The sequence below is a fragment of the Oncorhynchus keta genome, chromosome 14 (assembly GCF_023373465.1).
Source record: "Oncorhynchus keta strain PuntledgeMale-10-30-2019 chromosome 14, Oket_V2, whole genome shotgun sequence".
Taxonomy (NCBI): domain Eukaryota; kingdom Metazoa; phylum Chordata; class Actinopteri; order Salmoniformes; family Salmonidae; genus Oncorhynchus; species Oncorhynchus keta.
Genome location: NC_068434.1, coordinates 59041390 through 59059683, shown reverse-complemented (window position 1 = coordinate 59059683; position 18294 = coordinate 59041390).

The window sequence follows — 18294 nt, the reverse complement described above, 5'->3', positions numbered from 1 at the left end:
CCTATCATTTCTCTACAAATGGTTTCAATGTCTAAACAATAATTACTTGCAAGGAAGGTTTGGAATCTGGAGAGCGCGCGTTAATCACAGTTCTCACAGGGCAATTTGTTTTTTATGCCATGACTATAGGGATGCGGTTCTAGCGATATTTGGTCGCGCCTGCGTCAGATTTGCTTCGTGCACCCTGGAATGTGAGCAGAAGCGGTGCTGACACACCCACCATGTACCATGTCACCATAAGTCATAGAGATAGAGGCCCTATCGATCTGCCAGGGGTTAACCACGGACGGCCAAGATACACACACATACACACACTCCTCCCTGTAGACCACTCCACCCTTATCACCCCATGGTTGGGTTCACAGCTCTCCACAGCTAACAGCTGGTTTGGCCTGTCTACACCCCTGGTGTAGGAGGCACAAATCTCACTGCTTTATAATTTACTATTGAGGCTTTTCTACTTATATCCATAGTTAGCAGTTGAAGGGGTTTCCTATATAAATATTTAGAGAGAAGTCATGATGACCTGAAATTGCAAGGCCACCTCCACGATCAGATCCCTAGAGCATAGTATGTACACCCGGGCTTTACTGCTGATTCTAGATCAGCTTAAACCTACTGTACCGGTCCATGCATTTACAGTGTCATCTTTGAAAAAAGGTTGCGCGCTTACCTAGCGTCACCTGGTGTAGAAGATCCCCTCACCTGCTGGATCATGTTGAGACGAAGGGGTGGAGGGTGGGAACATGCGGGAACATGAAGAGACGGAACATAAAAAGCTGTTTACACTCCGCTCAAGGCAGGCAGGAGAATATACGTCCATGCTTATAAATGAAAGCTTTATTTATTTGGAGACAAATCTCAGAGCACCTATGATAATACTAACACATCCGACACCCATCAATTAGGATGATTTCGAACACCAAGACCCTGACCGGCCTTATAGGCAGGTAGCACCACCAATATGAAAACAGAAACTCGCTCAACGTTGACAACTTTTCGATGTAGCTCAAGCTGCATATTCAAGCAAGTGTCATTTGAACTCTCAATATGTTCTGATCAGATTCAGCATGATGCGTCATGGCACTCCTTGTCTGAGCCATTGCTTTTTACTGGTCCTTGGGAAGCAATTGGTCTAATGGCAAAGTTCTCTGGAACACCAGGCGGACTGGGTTGTCTTACCAGTCTCCCCCGTACCCACCTCCTCTGTCTCTGCCGCCTGTTTCCAAGGCGTGCCACCCACGGAGTAGCCTGCCTGGCTGTGACTGGGATGCCAGTGGGGCGAGGCCTGGGATGCCGGGAAGACCTATTAAGTGGGACTGCGCCCTGCTCCTGGGAGCAGCTGGATCCACACTGGCCCCGTCCTGTCCTGCCTGCCTGGCTCCATCTGATAAGAGGAGTAGAGCCCGCCTGGGTTGTTCTGACTGGGAGAGGGAACACTAGAGAGCCGTGATGAGGGAGGAGTGCACTGCATACCACATCTGGGAGGGAGGAGAGACAGAGGGACACAGAGGACGTGAGAAGGTGAACGAGAGGAAGAGAATGAAAGTGAAAGACACGGAGACAGATAAGTAGCATTGAGATGGTTAGGATTTCTCAAGATCAGCTGCAAACTCCCACGGTCAACCTTTTTCTCATCTGGGTCCGTCTCCGGCCCTAAACGACACCCCGTGACAGGACAATACTGGACAGAGCGAAGGAAGGAAGGGAACGAAGGAGAGCTATGAACCCAGTGAACCGCTTCCTCGCAGGCCAGTCAAGTGGGGTTATAAGCGGACATCTGCACAGTGTCCCTCCCTGTGGAGGAGCGGGACGGCTGGGCCTTTGATGGACCCCACCATGGCTCCCAATTACATGTAATGGTGAATAATTGCCCCAGGAGGCTGAGGTCTGAGGGCTTCGCTGTGGTCCAGCAGCAGCAGTAGGACAGGAGCTCTGGGGCCATGTTGTGCGGTAGACCTCTGTATGTACGCGATTGGGAAGGCTGCAATTATGATTGTGATACAGCCATTAACATGTCCAGCGGTCTTTCTGAGGGTCGAAGAAAGGAAAACAAAGGGAGGGGCTGGAGGCTGGGGGCAGGACACTGATTAAGTGCTCTGTGCTCGTTCGCTTAACGCGTCCATGTGTCTTCAGAGCTGCAAAGGGAAGAGCTCTCTCGCCCTTTTTTTCTCTCTCTCTCTCTGTCTCTAACACTCTGTGCCACCCATGCCGACAGCTGCCCACTTGGCAAGTCCCCTGTCATGCGGTAATGATTGGTGGGAGAGAGAGAGGGCAGGGGCAGGGGGGTACGGGGGGCCACGTTTTGTTTTTTGAGCGGGGATGAGTGTGAGCTGAGTCCAGCTGGCTCTTCCTAGTCTAACAGGCCGAGCTTTGTGAGGCCAGACAGCTGCATAGAGAGAGGCCGTGTGGGGTTTTCTGTATGTACCAATGTGTGTACATTTGTGTTTGTGTATTTGTGTGTATGTGTGTGCATGTACAGTGCGTGCTGTATTTGTGTCTTTAATCGTGCCTGTATGCGTGCGTTATTGTGGGAACGCCAAGTGCGTTGTATGCGTCAGAATGTCACATGTGATTGTCAACTTCCTGGCTCGTGTTTACCTGATACAGGTAAAGTCACTGTTTGTTTTCAATGCGAGCTTACGCTGTAATTTTTTTTACATTTTAGTAATTTAGCAGACGCTTATCCAGAGCGATTTATAGTTAGTGCATTCAGCTAGGTGGGACAACCAAATATCTCAGTTATAGTACATACATTTACCTCAATAAAGTAGCAATCGGCAAAGTCAGTGCTAGTAGGGGGAAAAAGTCATGTGCGAGTGTTAGTTCACGGAAAGGCAGGTTTTTTTGTGGCGAGGGGATTATTTAAGATACTCTTTGAAGAGTGAGGGTGTCAGATGTTTTTGGAAGATGGGCAGGGACCCTGCTGTCCTAGCTTCAGGGGGAAGCTGGTTCCACAATTGGGGTGCCAGGACAGAGAAGAGTTTTGACTAGGCTGAGCGAGAGCTGACCTTTGCCCTCCCATAGGGGTGGGCTAACACGGAACCCAAACCGGCTGCGAACGTGCACCATCATGCGCCATCGTGCACAAATGTGTTTTGTCCCCTTACACCAAACACGATCATGACACGCAGTAAATATATATATAATATATATATATATATTAATATATTATATATATATATATATAATATATATATAATATATATATATAATATATATATAATATATATAATATATATATATATAATATATATATATATATATATATATATATATATATATATATATATATATATATATATATATATATATATATATATATATATATATATATATATAAAAACAAACTCTGAACCAATTACATTAATTTGGGAACAAGTCAAAAAGTATTAAACATTTATGGCAATTTAGCTAGTTAGTTTGCTGTTGCTAGCTAATTTGTCCTATTTAGCTAGCTTGCTGTTGCTAGCTAATTTGTCCTGGGATATAAACATTGAGTTGTTATTTTACCTGAAATGCACAAGGTCCTCTACTTTGACAATTAATCCACACATAAAACGGTCAGCCGAATCGTTTCTAGTCATCTCTCCTCCTTTCAGGATTTTTCATCTTTGAACTTATATGGTGATTGGCATCTAAACTTTCATGGTATTACTACACCGACCGGCAACACAGTTGTCTTTCAATCACCCATGTGGGTATAACCAATGAGGAGATGGCACGTGGGTACCTGCTTCTATAAACCAATGAGGAGATGGGAGAGGCAGGACTTGCAGCGCGATCTGCGTCAGAAATAGAACTGACTTCTATTTTAGCCCTTGGCAACGCAGACGCTCGTTGGCGCGCGAGAGCAGTGTGGGTGCAATAATTGAATAACATAGATTTCTACATTTATTTTGCGACGCGAGTGGTGTGGTCAGCCTATAAGAGTGCAGAGGCGGCAGAACGAAGTACTCGGATTGGGGTGTAGGGGTGTAGGGTTGACATGAGAGAACTTGGGAAGGTTAAACACCAGGTGGGCTGCAGCATTGTGGATAAGTTGCAGGGGTTTGATGGCACAAGCGGGGAGCCCAGCCAACAGCGAGTTGCATTACTCCAGACGGGTGATGACAAGTGCCTGGATTAGGACCTGCGCCACCTTCTGTTTGAGGTAGGGTCCTACTCTGCAGATGTTGGAGAGCATGTACCTGGAGAAGCGCGTCACTGCTTTGATGTTTGCAGATAATGACAGGTTGTTGTCCAGGGTCACGCCAAAGTTCTTTGCACTCTGGGAGGGGGACAACGTGAAGTTGTCAACAGTGATTGAGAGGTCTTGGAGGGGGCAGGCCTTCACCGGGAGGAAGAGCAGCTCTGTCTTGTTGAGCTGGAGGTTGTGGGCCGACATCTAAGCTGAGATATCTGCCAGGCACGCAGAGATGCATGTCGCCACCTGGGTATTAGAAGGGGGAAGGAGAAAAAGGATTGAGTGTGATGGGAGTGATAGGAGGAGAGACCATGTGAGTATATGACGGAGCCGAGTGACTTGGTGTATAGAGAGAGAGAAGAGGAGAGAGCCTATAACCATGCCCTGGGGGACACCACCTGTGACGGTACATGGTACAGACACAGATCCTCTCCACATCCCCTCGTAGGAGCGGCCTGGCAGGTAGGATGCAATCCAATAGTGTGCAGAGCCTGAGACGCACAGAGGATGGAGAGGAAGATCAGACGGTCGAAGGCAGCGTATAGATCTAGGAGAATAAGAACAGATGAGAGATAGTCAGCTTTGGCAGTGCGGAGAGTCTCCGTGACACAAAGGAGAGCAGTCTCGGTTGAGTGACCCTTCTTGAAGCCTGACTGGTTAGTTAGTCAAGAAGATTGTTCTGAGAGAGATAGCGAGAGAGTTGGCCGGAGACAGCACTCTCAAGTGTTTTGGAAAGAAAAGAAAGAAGGGATGAGAGTAGTTTGTTTTTCTGTAGTTTCTGACGTCAGACAGAGTGTTGGTTTCTTGAGGAGGGGAGCGACTCTGGCCATTTTATGTCAGAGGAGGAATGGGAGAAGGTCTCCAAAGATGGTCTGGAGAAGGGAGGAGGGTATGGGGTCGAGCGAGCATGTTGTCGGGCGCTGGTCAAAAGTAGTGCATTAAATAGGGAACAGGGTGCCTTTCAGGACGTAGACATGCAGTCTTCTCAGTAGTGAGTGCCTTACCACTCTGTATGCTCAACTCCCTAATGCTGGAGCCTGATTGGAGGAGCCACCAGTGCCTTGCCCTTTGCCTGTTTCACTCACTATCAGCCTCCATGCCTGCTCCTTGTCTTTTTTGCCAGCTGCAAAAAACACACACCACCCATTTGACTTCATGGAAGAGAGATCAGATCTGCACTTCACCCTAGAGGAGAGCTTAATTGACTGATTGTTGCGAAGGCAATCAGCTTTGATGTGTCAATCATTCCACATCTATAAACAATGAGTGACCGGAGGTTGTTATGGAATGTCTGTCATAAAGAAAAAGGCTGTAAACCTCTAAAGGTCCCCGACCTACTGCTGAGTAATGTCATCAACAACGTCTTCATATGCATGCAATGAATGACGATCGTTGAAAGAGGAGTGTTTGTGCAGATTTAGTCTGACGACCTGCACACAGCCGCAGATAAGAAGATGCTTTCCATGTGTTGTCCAGGTTCTCCACACGGACATCTCAAGGAAGCCAATTGTGTGTTCGTTTTGGGATTTCTTTTGTGTATGATGTACTGTGCCATGCAGCAAGCAAAACAAGCAAGCCTATACTGATCTGCATGTCTATATTCCTCTCACTCTTATTTTTGGCTGAATACAAATAAAACATAGTTGTTGTTTTTTAAACCTGGATTTGTTCTCCCATTTATTTTTTAATTTTTTAAATTGAACCTTCAGTCCCTGACAATCTGCCAAGCACGCCATTTTTCTAGGTACATTTCCATCCGAGCCCCCCTGGAAATCCCCTCCATCGCTACAGAGCTGACTGATTACCTTCTATTGGTTATGTAAATCACTCCCACTAGTTACGCTCCTCCTTTTCTGCCAGGAGGCAACCAGGGCCTGCAAAAAGGGATCATGACTGTTTACAAAAGGCCGTCATTTTGAATCAATCCCATTATATTGCACTTAAAGGTTTGCCGCCTTGTGTTTGTTCCTGTCTGGAGGCCATTTTAATCCCGTTCACGAGCTTCAATAAAAACATCTGTTTGTCATCTATGAATGCATTTAACTGCATCATAACATGGCGATAACAGGAGTAGGCCAGACGCTGTTTTCCTCCCTCTTGTAGATAGATTCAGTAGAGTCGGCTACAGTATAAGTTACATCCCCGTAGGTTCTCAGTAAAATACTTTGAACATCTGTCAGTCAGTCATTGGCAGCCAGTGGAAGATTTTCTCACATTTTCAAAAGGCCCTAAGAAGGCTCTGTGCGAATAGTTCTAATACCTTGAGTGCTTCACCGATAAGTCATCATTTGCTATGCGTTTTCACAGCACATGGTAAATACCTCACTTGCAGAGACATGGCTCCCATCCCTGATGATAAAGTAGAAAATAGATGTAAAACATGGCCATCTTGCCCCAGATTTTGGGAGAACTTGTCCTATAAATATCAGAGAGACCCTGATAAACATTGATGTTGGAGGCTCTAAAACATAACTCCGGGGGGTTACTACATTTCTGGTGTCATCCAATAAACAATATATGTGGAGCATCCCTCAGACGTTTGTATGATTCACAAGCAACTATCTTGTGTTTTGCCCGGACGACAGAGTGAAGACATACAGGAATTTCACACGCAGTACTTGCCAAGTGTGATACAGTAGAGACAGCGATCATAAAGAACCACGTGATTCTTTTATGTGAAATGCATAGAAAGCGTTTAACGTCAACCTCCTGTTCAAACAAAATGAACTTGGATTTATTTCTAAAGTACGGTTCAGACAGATGTCTCAGCTGAGATGTAACAAAAACCACAATACAGATGTCAAAACAATAACTTAAAACGCTGTCTGAAACTTTAGAATTATCTCTCTCTACAAAGATAGAAAGCAGGACAATACAGAATCATTAAACAGCCATGGAGTTTGATGCCGGGACCAATTCAAAGCCACACTGGGGTGGGGGGCAATGTAAGTTTGTAAATGATCAGGGACCTGGTGTTTTGGCGCAATCCTGGACAAAGGAGAGTGGTGCTGTAGTGAGGCCCATTTGAGCCCCGGTCCGGCAGCCAGCAGCAGTGGCAGCGTGGCCCAGCATTAAGAAGCACTTGTGATTGATAGCTGCGATTGTGGCTCACGCCTCGGCACACCGCTCCATCGGGATATTCATTCCTACTTCCTAGGGCCTTTGTGTTCCCGAGTTGAGGAAGGAGGGGAGGGGGCCAGTGGGGGCGAGGGGCACCCGACCCGGAACATTGGCATGGCGCGGAGCCCCCCAGAAGAGTGGCTCTACCATCTGCCGCAGTAATTCACCACCCGCATGCCAGAGCAGCCACGCGGCCTCTTACGCAACGTGCCAGCGCCCCCCATGCCAGAGACAAATAACACAAGCCGGATTGGAATTTTTAAAAGAGGGTCTTTTTCTTTCCCGGGAGCCAGCAGTGCAGCGAGATCACCCCATTCAACACGTTTGTTTGTACTGCACCCCCACTAGCTAAACCCCCTTACAGCCGGTGTGAGGTGATACCAATAAGAGAGACTTCAGTCCTCCTCTCCCTTCAAGACGTTCTCAATAGCACAGTTCCCTTTCAAAGCCCGAGCCAAGACAACGTTCTCTGAATCTAGTTGGTTCGTTTATCAATTCATTGTATCATTTTTGTTGTCAGCAACTCTCTGTGAACATTTCAGATGATGCACTGGTTCTTTACAGCCTGCTTATCCCTAGATTTACTTAAAGAAACATATTCTACAGTGCTGTGATTCACCACCGAAGCGTAGAATGAGATACCACACCACATTCGCTTTGGTATTTTACTGCCATATTTCCACTACTCTCTCTCCATTATTCATTTCCCCCGGATCCAAAAGGATGTAGCATAGACAGGAAGAGCTGGAGGTATCCTAACTTGTGTTTGGAGAGTAATGGTACCGATAGGTGAGTCTCTTTGACAAAGAGGGGTGCCAAAAGCATTCACGTTGCATGTGTATCAAACTAAATGTTTCCCCCGGTTTCACATCAAAGCAGTCAATCATAGAACAAATCAATCATTGTTTTCAACTTGTGGAAATATACAAATATCATTTTTTTCCCCCCTTATCCTGGCACCCTGGGTTTTGATTGATGACCCTGAGGCGTCTACTTTTCCCCCCTGGCCTTTCATAGTGACTTTCTATCTGCGTTAAGGCACGACGCGTCTTTGTTTGCTATCCATATTATTGTCCCTAAGTTAGAAAATTAAAAACTCGGTATGCTAATCTAAAGTGGTGTAACGATAATGCTGTTCAGTATCTAGTTAGCCCTGTGGTTGACCTCTATTGGGCGGGTTCACTGGCCATTAAAGCCATGGCCATTAAAGCCAGTTTCAACCCCTGATCACGGACGATCAGTAATTGGATCTCCTCAGCCAATCCAAGCCCTGCTTATTTACCCTCACTGGTGCATGGTGATGGAATCCAGACATGTGACAGGAAGCTAAGGGGAACCACATGTGCCGCCCTGCCCAAGTCCACTCGGCAAGGTCGGGGTCACTCAAGGCCTCCCCTTCCAAACTCGGGACCAAAATTACCTCAGGAACGCCAGAGAACAACCTTGGTGATGTTTGGCAGTTGTTAAGTCCAAAGTCCACCGTCATTCTCTGGCCTCATATACTGTAGCAAGAGGACGGTCGTCTTGAAATGGCAGAGTTAAACAATAACCTTTTGTGTTTTGTGCATCAAATTTAGCAATATAGCAATTCAAACCTAAGAGTCCTCTTATAGCCCTCTGTTCAGAAAGTATATTGTCCCTACGGGTACAGTACTTGCGAAACAGGCACGGTAAAGACCAAAGAGTGTCAATCTTTAGGCTATTGGTTTTTGTTGATTAATAAGTAATAAAAACAATCTGATTTCAGTGCTTTGATCTTTGCTGTTGTTATCTGACACAAATACACACCGGAGGAAGACTTCCTGCTAAACATACTCCGACATATGTAGGAGGCAGGGGTCATTGGTGTGCTAAGCACGCGGGGTTCAACTCCGTGCACGACCTTTGTCAAATCTCTCCAGCGTTGTTCAGCGATGTAGTGCTGAAGAGACGCACCCTTCTCCCTGTGTAGTTACACGATCCCTCTCAGCACGGAACTATGTGTTCACATGACTCCTCATACCAAAGCATACCAACGCAAGTCCCATCAACTCTCTCCACATTTTCCGACATAAGTAAAGTGTGTGGGTGTGCGTGTGCGTGTTTGTGTGCCTGCTTGTGTGTGTGTGTGTGTGTGTGTGTGTGTGTGTGTGTGTGTGTGTGTGTGTGTGTGTGTCTGAGACGGGCATCGAGTCTACAATTAAATATACAGAGATAATTCTTCACACTGTCATACATACTAAAACATACCACACACCTCCATTGGAAAGACAGTAAGAATACGCCGAAACAGAAATCAAACATACTTCTGATTTGTAGACATGCATACTTCATGCATAGATCACTCTTTCACGTGTCAAACTATCTGCCATACAGGCCTTTTCAATAGAAGGTTCCGATGGATGAATAGAGCGTCCTGTTGCGTAGAGGGCACATTTTCAGACTTGATCCCTCTCAGTCAGAGGACCTTTGCTAACTGGTCTGCCATGTCAGTCAACAGTAGCGCCTGATGAACTAGACGCAGTGTCAGGACTCAGGACCTTCAGTTACGTATGTAGGTCACAGGTTTGTCTGTCTGTCTGGCTCTGGGTGGCCCCGATAACCTTCCGTAGCTTAGACAAAGCACAGCGTCGCCACCGAGTTCCTTATTCTCAACAAACAGACATTATTTCCTAATCTAAATGTCTCCTTTTGTGTGGTCCTAAAGAGGTGTCAAGAGTGACAGTGAGCAATCTCCATCTGTCTTGTTTTGGTTTTTGTCTGCGCCCCGAGAATCGGAAGGATGTGTTTTCGGGACTGCCGTCATGGGGGCTCCACAAAGAGAAGGTATTTAGCAGAACTTGTGGCCCTGCAGCTCCAGGGGAATCAGCGATGCCCATCAGTGGAGGCCCTCATGGGAGCGCTGGTGCGGAGCGGCCAGGGCGGCTGCGCTGGTCTGCTGTTCCACCATGGGAGGGATGTGTAGAGCTCAGCTTATGGCTTCTGTCAGTGGGTTCACAACACAGACAGGAGAATCATAGCCGGGTGATGAAATGTAGATTATGCTGGCTTTAGCTTGGTACAGGATGTCATATAGGCTGCTGTGAGACCATTTTGCATATCCCTTTCAGGATGGCAACGAGTCAGAGCCTAAAAGGCTGTAACTGCTCTGCTATAAATTGTGTTGATATTGGGACAGGGCCACTTCCTGCTCATTTAATTACAAGGTGATAATAAACTGTACAGTACCTGAAATATGTGTGTGTGTGTGTGTGTGTGTGTGTGTGTGTGTGTGTGTGTGTGTGTGTGTGTGTGTGTGTGTGTGTGTGTGTGTGTGTGTGTGTGTGTGTGTGTGTGTGTCTGTCTGTGTCTGTGTCTGTGTCTGTCTGTGTCTGTGTGTGTGTGTATTGTCATGAATCAGGAAACAGCTCTATGAAAATGAAGGTTGGAGCCAGGTGTGACTTGGACAAATATTACCATTCCAACTGACATCCTTATTTACTTCCTATCCAGTTAATATTTACATATATATTAGCATATTTTTGTGAGAGTGTAAAGAACAGGTAAAAAAATATATATTTCAAAAATTATTTCAACAGAATGTTCATACAGTGCCTTGCGAAAGTATTCGGCCCCCTTGAACCTTTTGCCACATTTCAGGCTTCAAACAAAGATATAAAACTGTCTTTTTTTGTGAAGAATCAATAACAAGTGGGACACAATCATGAAGTGGAACGACATTTATTGGATATTTCAAACTTTTTTAACAAATCAAAAACCGAAAAATTGGGCGTGCAAAATTATTCAGCCCCCTTAAGTTAATACTTTGTAGCGCCACCTTTTGCTGCGATTACAGCTGTAAGTCGCTTGGGGTATGTCTCTATCAGTTTTGCACATCGAGAGACTGACATTTCTTCCCATTCATCCTTGCAAAACAGCTCGAGCTCAGTGAGGTTGGATGGAGAGCATTTGTGAATAGCAGTTTTCAGTTCTTTCCACAGATTCTCGATTGGATTCAGGTCTGGACTTTGACTTGGCCATTCTAACACCTGGATATGTTTATTTTTGAACCATTCCATTGTAGATTTTGCTTTATGTTTTGGATCATTGTCTTGTTGGAAGAGAAATCTCCGCCCCAGTCTCAGGTCTTTTGCAGACTCCATCAGGTTTTCTTCCAGAATGGTCCTGTATTTGGCTCCATCCATCTTCCCATCAATTTTAACCATCTTCCCTGTCCCTGCTGAAGAAAAGCAGGCCCAAACCATGATGCTGCCACCACCATGTTTGACAGTGGGGATGGTGTGTTCAGGTGATGTGCTGTGTTGCTTTTACGCCAAACATAACGTTTTGCATTGTTGCCAAAAAGTTCAATTTTGGTTTCATCTGACCAGAGCACCTTCTTCCACATGTTTGGTGTGTCTCCCAGGTGGCTTGTGGCAAACTTTAAACAACACTTTTTTATGGATATCTTTAAGAAATGGCTTTCTTCTTGCCACTCTTCCATAAAGGCCAGATTTGTGCAATATACGACTGATTGTTGTCCTATGGACAGAGTCTCCCACCTCAGCTGTAGATCTCTGCAGTTCATCCAGAGTGATCATGGGCCTCTTGGCTGCATCTCTGATCAGTCTTCTCCTTGTATAAGCTGAAAGTTTAGAGGGACGCCAGGTCTTGGTAGATTTGCAGTGGTCTGATACTCCTTCCATTTCAATATTATCGCTTGCACAGTGCTCCTTGGGATGTTTAAAGCTTGGGAAATCTTTTTGTATCCAAATCCGGCTTTAAACTTCTTCACAACAGTATCTCGGACCTGCCTGGTGTGTTCCTTGTTCTTCATGATGCCCTCTGCGCTTTTAACGGACCTCTGAGACTATCACAGTGCAGGTGCATTTATACGGAGACTTGATTACACACAGGTGGATTGTATTTATCATCATTAGTCATTTAGGTCAACATTGGATCATTCAGAGATCCTCACTGAACTTCTGGAGAGAGTTTGCTGCACTGAAAGTAAAGGGGCTGAATAATTTTGCGCGCCCAATTTTTCAGTTTTTGATTTGTTAATTTTTTTTGAAAAATCCAATAAATGTCATTCCACTTCATGATTGTGTCCCACATGTTGTTGATTCTTCACAAAAAAATACAGTTTTATATCTTTATGTTTGAAGCCTGAAATGTGGCAAAAGGTCGCAAAGTTCAAGGGGGCCGAATACTTTCGCAAGGCACTGTAGCATTGCATATTACATATTTCTGACAAAATGCAACATTCAATTGGCTCACCTTTCACAATAAACCTCCAAACACCAAGAACACAAACACATTGAAGAACACATTTGGGCAGATCGTTTCTGCCTTGGCAGCAGCTTATGGGGATCCAGAACAAATACAAGGTATAAGAAAGCTATGTGTTTGTACTGTCATTGAGGGAGAAGTAGCACTGCTTTCAGAAAGACTCATATTTTCCATTATAAAGTACAATAATAAAAAGGTAAGAAATCTCTCTCTCTCTCTTCTCTCTCTCTTCTCTCTCTCTCTCTCTCTCTCTCTCTGTGGGTCTTAACAAGCCCCTAAACAACACAGGCATGACGCATGTGGAGGCCCTTAAAATGCTTCATAAGCTGAGCCCATTTGCTCTCTGTGTTACTTTCCTCATTTTATGGAGAAGTTTCTGCAGGTAGGGCGAAGTCTGGAACTAGCCCTTTTTGATTCAGTGTTTGGGTTATTGTCACCAGCACCAGTCGCTAAGAATAGAATGTTATAACAAGTCTATTATACCTGGTGATGGTGGGTGAGTATGACAAAATTAGGCAGGGATTCAGAGAATATGAGTGGAGAACAGCTCTGTTAAACTAACATGAATCTGTTATGGGACATGATTTTGGGTAAGGATAAATATCTGACTTTTAATCTAACAGGCAGGCGTAGTAGACGTTAATGGAGTTATAATGGTCTATAACATAACTCTGCGATCACGCTTCATGAAAGTTATTCAAATGGACGATTAATAGCCACCCTAATGGTCCCCACATGTGAGCCAATCCCTTTTCATTTTAAACTGCCCAGTACATCACTGGGACCTATATACTAGGTGGTGTCAGAGGAAGGCCCAAAAAATTGTCAAAGACTCCAGTCATCCAAGTCATATACTGTTCTCTCTGCTACCTCATGGCAAGCGGTACCCGAGACTAGGTTCAAAAGGCTCCTGAACACCTTCTACCCCCAAGCCATAAGACTGCTGAACAATGAATCAAATGGCCACCCGAGTCAATGTACCCCTGCACATTGACTCGGTACCGGTAACCCCTGTATATAGCCTTGTCAATTATATTTTATTGTGTTACTTTTTATTTTATTTTTTACTTCAGTCTATTTAGTAAATATTTTCTTAACTCTATTTCTTAAACTGGATTGTTGGTTAAGGGCTTGTAAGTAAGCCTTTCACTGTAAGGTGAAACACCTGTTGTATTTTTCTTTGATTTGCCTCCAACTTAATGACTGACTATAAATTATTATCCTCCAACGAAGGCTCTCACCCCCTTTCTTCCTGACATCAAACACTATGACAGCCCTCGTCTGGCCCTGATAGATCTAGGTGGAATGGAAATGTTCATTCTTCCCATCCACCAATGCGCTATCTACGCATTTTGGCAAAGCTGTACTGTTGTTACTCGTCCCAAATTGCATCGTCAGTTCTAATGGTTCCTAAATCGAGTGTCGGCTCTATGTTGCTAGTTGGGTCATGTGGGGAGAATTCGGAGGAGTTTTCACAAGTCCATTCCCGATTCGGCTGCGTGTAAATACGGCTTTAAACCTCCAGCCAATCAACTTGTACTTCCCTTTCTCATGTCATGTCATTTATTACTGCATTGAGGTGCTAGCAGTAAACATGTAACAATCCTGGCGTGGCGATTGACACCTTCGGGCACTTTCAGACGACAAATGTCACACGCTGGAGTGTGGCCAGAGCTAACTGTGGTACTTGTCAAGAACCTGTGGACATTTAGGACTTAGGTAAGAGAAGATTCTGCATCCTCCATAAACACAGGTCAATTGACAAGCACGCTGGCCTCTGGCCACATTGCTTCCGCTAAGAGGTCCCCGTCTTCCTATTTCGCATGGGGGAGGGCAGCCTTTGAGGATGAAGGCTGCGCGTGCAAGTTTGGAGGGAAGGAAGGGGTGTTAAATATAGCTATTCCCATTGTCTGTGAGCCCTTGTGGAAGGCAGGAAGGAAGAACCTCCTGAACAACAAATGGGGGACCAGTCCTACCCGTTTCCGACCATCCTCCTCAGCTCGGTGATAATGACTAGGCCAGTGGACCTAGGGGGTGCAGCTCTTAGCACAATGTAATGGATGTGAGCCACCTAGCCAGGCCCAGTCCCCATCGTATGATAGGGACTGCTTAGACAGTCATTGTATTGTATGCTAATATTGTACCGTATGTTGTTCCAGACTTATTTGTGTTGATCTTCACGCTCGTTGGGCACTGCAATAAAGGGCCACAAATGACTTCCTCACAGCCGTCAGGACAGAAACGTTTCATTGTGATTGGGCCTCTGAGGACAGACAGAATAGTAGACTTTCCTTTTCTGATGTTTTCATTGGCTATGAAGAACATAAGCAGTGGTAGTGGAAGATTATTGGTTGTGTGTGGAATCAGCGCACGCTGTGAGCTCACTTACACTGTCCTGGCTAAATCCGGTTCCTGTAAAAGGCAGTGCAGGCAACTTTTTCATCATAGTCCAGATCAGTGTGTTTCATTTGAGTTTTTTCTTTAGTACTAATGTTTACCGGCCTCAGTCTGTAGCTGAAGTGGCCTCGTTCTTTATTCTGAAGCACGTTTTCTTTCTCTTGTTCAATTGTCTATTTTCTTGTTCGTATTTTTAAAACATTCACATCAAACAAGTGCACACGTTAAACTAAACAACATTAAAGCACTTTCTTTACCTAAATCAGAATTTGTTTTCACACAAATACCCTGTCTTACTGTAGGTTTTCACATGAAAACCAAAATATATTTCACATTCATACAATAAAAACACATATTTTTTTTAACCAGGCAAGTCATTTAAGAAAAAATTATTATTTTGAATGACGGCCTAGGAACAGTGGATTAACTGCCTGTTCAGTGGCGGGATGATAGACCTTGTCTGCTCAGGGATTTGAACTTGCAACCTTCCAGTTACTAGTCCAATGCTCTAACCACTAGGCTACCCTGCTACCCCATATGAAGACAAAAATAACTGAATGTTTTTCTATATATCGCTACCAATATAGAAAAAGCTGAATGTATTGCTGACAGTTAAGATCGTAGCACCGCTGTAAAATCGTCTCTCTCTCATGCACCTGCACTGTCTGCACTAAAAGTACACGCTCCACAGCGCCATCTATTGGCCTGGTGGACTACTAATGCTAAAGTGTGTCGAATATACACTTCAGATTAATTAAGACAAGTACATAAACAAATTGGTTTAAAAATAATAATAATAATAATAAAGGGATCTGTTTTTAGTGACTTTGTTTTCAACCCATTTTCAGAAAATCAACTCATCACCAATTCTTTGATTAGAATCAGGTGTTTGATGCGACAGCAAACATAAAAATGTGCGCCCCTTTGGGTCCCCAGGCCCAAGGTTGAGAAAAATAATGTATGAAGCAATATTTTTCATTGAAAATGCTCACAATCTGCCCAAACCCTCAATGTCTTATCACAGATTCAAGAGCCTTGGTTTCTCAAATGACTGCCTCGTCTGGTTCACCAACTACTTCTCAGACAGATTTCAGTGTGTCAAATCGGAAAGCCTGTTGTCCAGACCTCTGGCAGTCTCTACGGGGGTACCACAGGGTTCAATTCTCAGGCCGACTCTTTTCTTTGTATATATCTCAATGATGGCGCTCTTGCTGCTGGTGATTCTCTGATCCACCTCTACGCAAACGACACCATTCTGTATATATCTGGCCCTTCTTTGGACACTGTGTTAACAAACCTCCAAACGAGCTTCAATGCCATACAATACTCCTTCTGTGGCCTCCAACTGCTTTTAAATGCTTGTAAAACTAAATGCATGTGGGCAGCGCGCACCCACCCGCCCGACAAGCATCACTACTCTGGAAGGTTCTGAGTTAGAATATGTGGACAACTACCAATACCTAGGTGTCTGGTTAGACGGCAAACTCTCCTTCCAGACTCACATTAAGTATCTCCAGTCCAAAATCAAATCTAGAATCGGCTTCCTATTTTGCAACAAAGCCTCCTTCACTCATGCTGCCAAACATACCCTGACTATCCTACCGATCCTTGACTTTGGCGATGTAATTTACAAAATAGCCTCCAACACTCTACTCAGCAAAGTCTATCACACTGCCATCCGTTTTGTCATCAAAGCCCCATATACTACCAACCACTGCAACCTGTATGCTCTCGTTTGCTGGCCCTCGCTACATATTCGTCGCCAAACCCACTGGCTCCAGGTCATCTATAAGTCTTTGCTAGGTAAAGCCCCGCCTTATTTCAGCTCACTGGTCACCATAGCAACACCCATCCATAGCATGCTCTCCAGCAGGTACAGTGGGGCAAAAAAGTATTTAGTCAGCCACCAATTGTGCAAGTTCTCCCACCTAAAAATATGAGAGAGGCCTGTAATTTTCATCATAGGCACACTTAAACTATGACAGACAAAATGAGAGAAAAAAATCCAGAAAATCACATTGTAGGATTGTTTATGAATTTATTTGCAAATTATGGTGGAAAATAAGTATTTAGTCAATAACAAAAGTTTCTCAATACTTTGTTATATACCCTTTGTTGGTAATGACAGAGGTCAAACGTTTTCTGTAAGTCTTCACAAGGTTTTCGCACACTGTTGCTGGTATTTTGGCCCATTCCTCCATGCAGATCTCCTCTAGAGCAGTGATGTTTTGGGGCTGTTGCTGGGCAACATGGACTTTCAACTCCCTCCAAAGATTTTCTATGGGGTTGAGATCTGGAGATAGGCTAGGCCACTCCAGGACCTTGAAATGCTTCTTACGAAGCCACTCCTTTGTTGCCCGGGCGGTGTGTTTGGGATCATTGTCATGCTGAAAGACCCAGCCACGTTTCATCTTCAATGCCCTTGCTGATGGAAGGAGGTTTTCACTCAAAATCTCACGATACATGGCCCCATTCATTCTTTCCTTTACACGGATCAGTCGTCCTGGTCCATTTTGCAGAAAAACAGCCCCAAAAGCATGATGTTTCCACCCCCATGCTTCACAGTAGGTATGGTGTTCTTTGGATGCAACTCAGCATTCTTTGTCCTCCAAACACGACGAGTTGAGTTTTTACCAAAAAGTTATATTTGGGTTTCATCTGACCATATGACATTCTCCCAATCTTCTTCTGGATCATCCAAATGCTCTCTAGCAAAGTTCAGGCGGGCCTGGACATGTACTGGCTTAAGCAGGGGGACACGTCTGGCACTGCAGGATTTGAATCCCTGGCGGCGTAGTGTGTTACTGATGGTAGGCTTTGTTATTTTGGTCCCAGCTCTCTGCAGGTCATTCACTCGGTCCCCCCGTGTGGTTCTGGGATTTTTGCTCACCGTTCTTGGGATCATTTTGACCCCACGGGGTGAGATCTTGCGTGGAGCCCCAGATCGAGGGAGATTATCAGTGGTCTTGTATGTCTTCCATTTCCTAATAATTGCTCTCACAGTTGATTTCTTCAAACCAAGCTGCTTACCTACTGCAGATTCAGTCTTCCCAGCCTGGTGCAGGTCTACAATTTTGTTTCTGGTGTCCTTTGACAGCTCTTTGGTCTTGGCCATGGTGGAGTTTGGAGTGTGACTGTTTGAGGTTGTGGACAGGTGTTTTTTATACTGATAACAAGTTCAAACAGGTGCCATTAATACAGGTAACGAGTGGAGGACAGAGGAGCCTCTTAAAGAAGAAGCTACAGGTCTGTGAGAGCCAGAAATCTTGCTTGTTTGTAGGTGACCAAATACTTATTTTCCACTATAATTTGCAAATAAATTCATAAAAAATCCTACAATG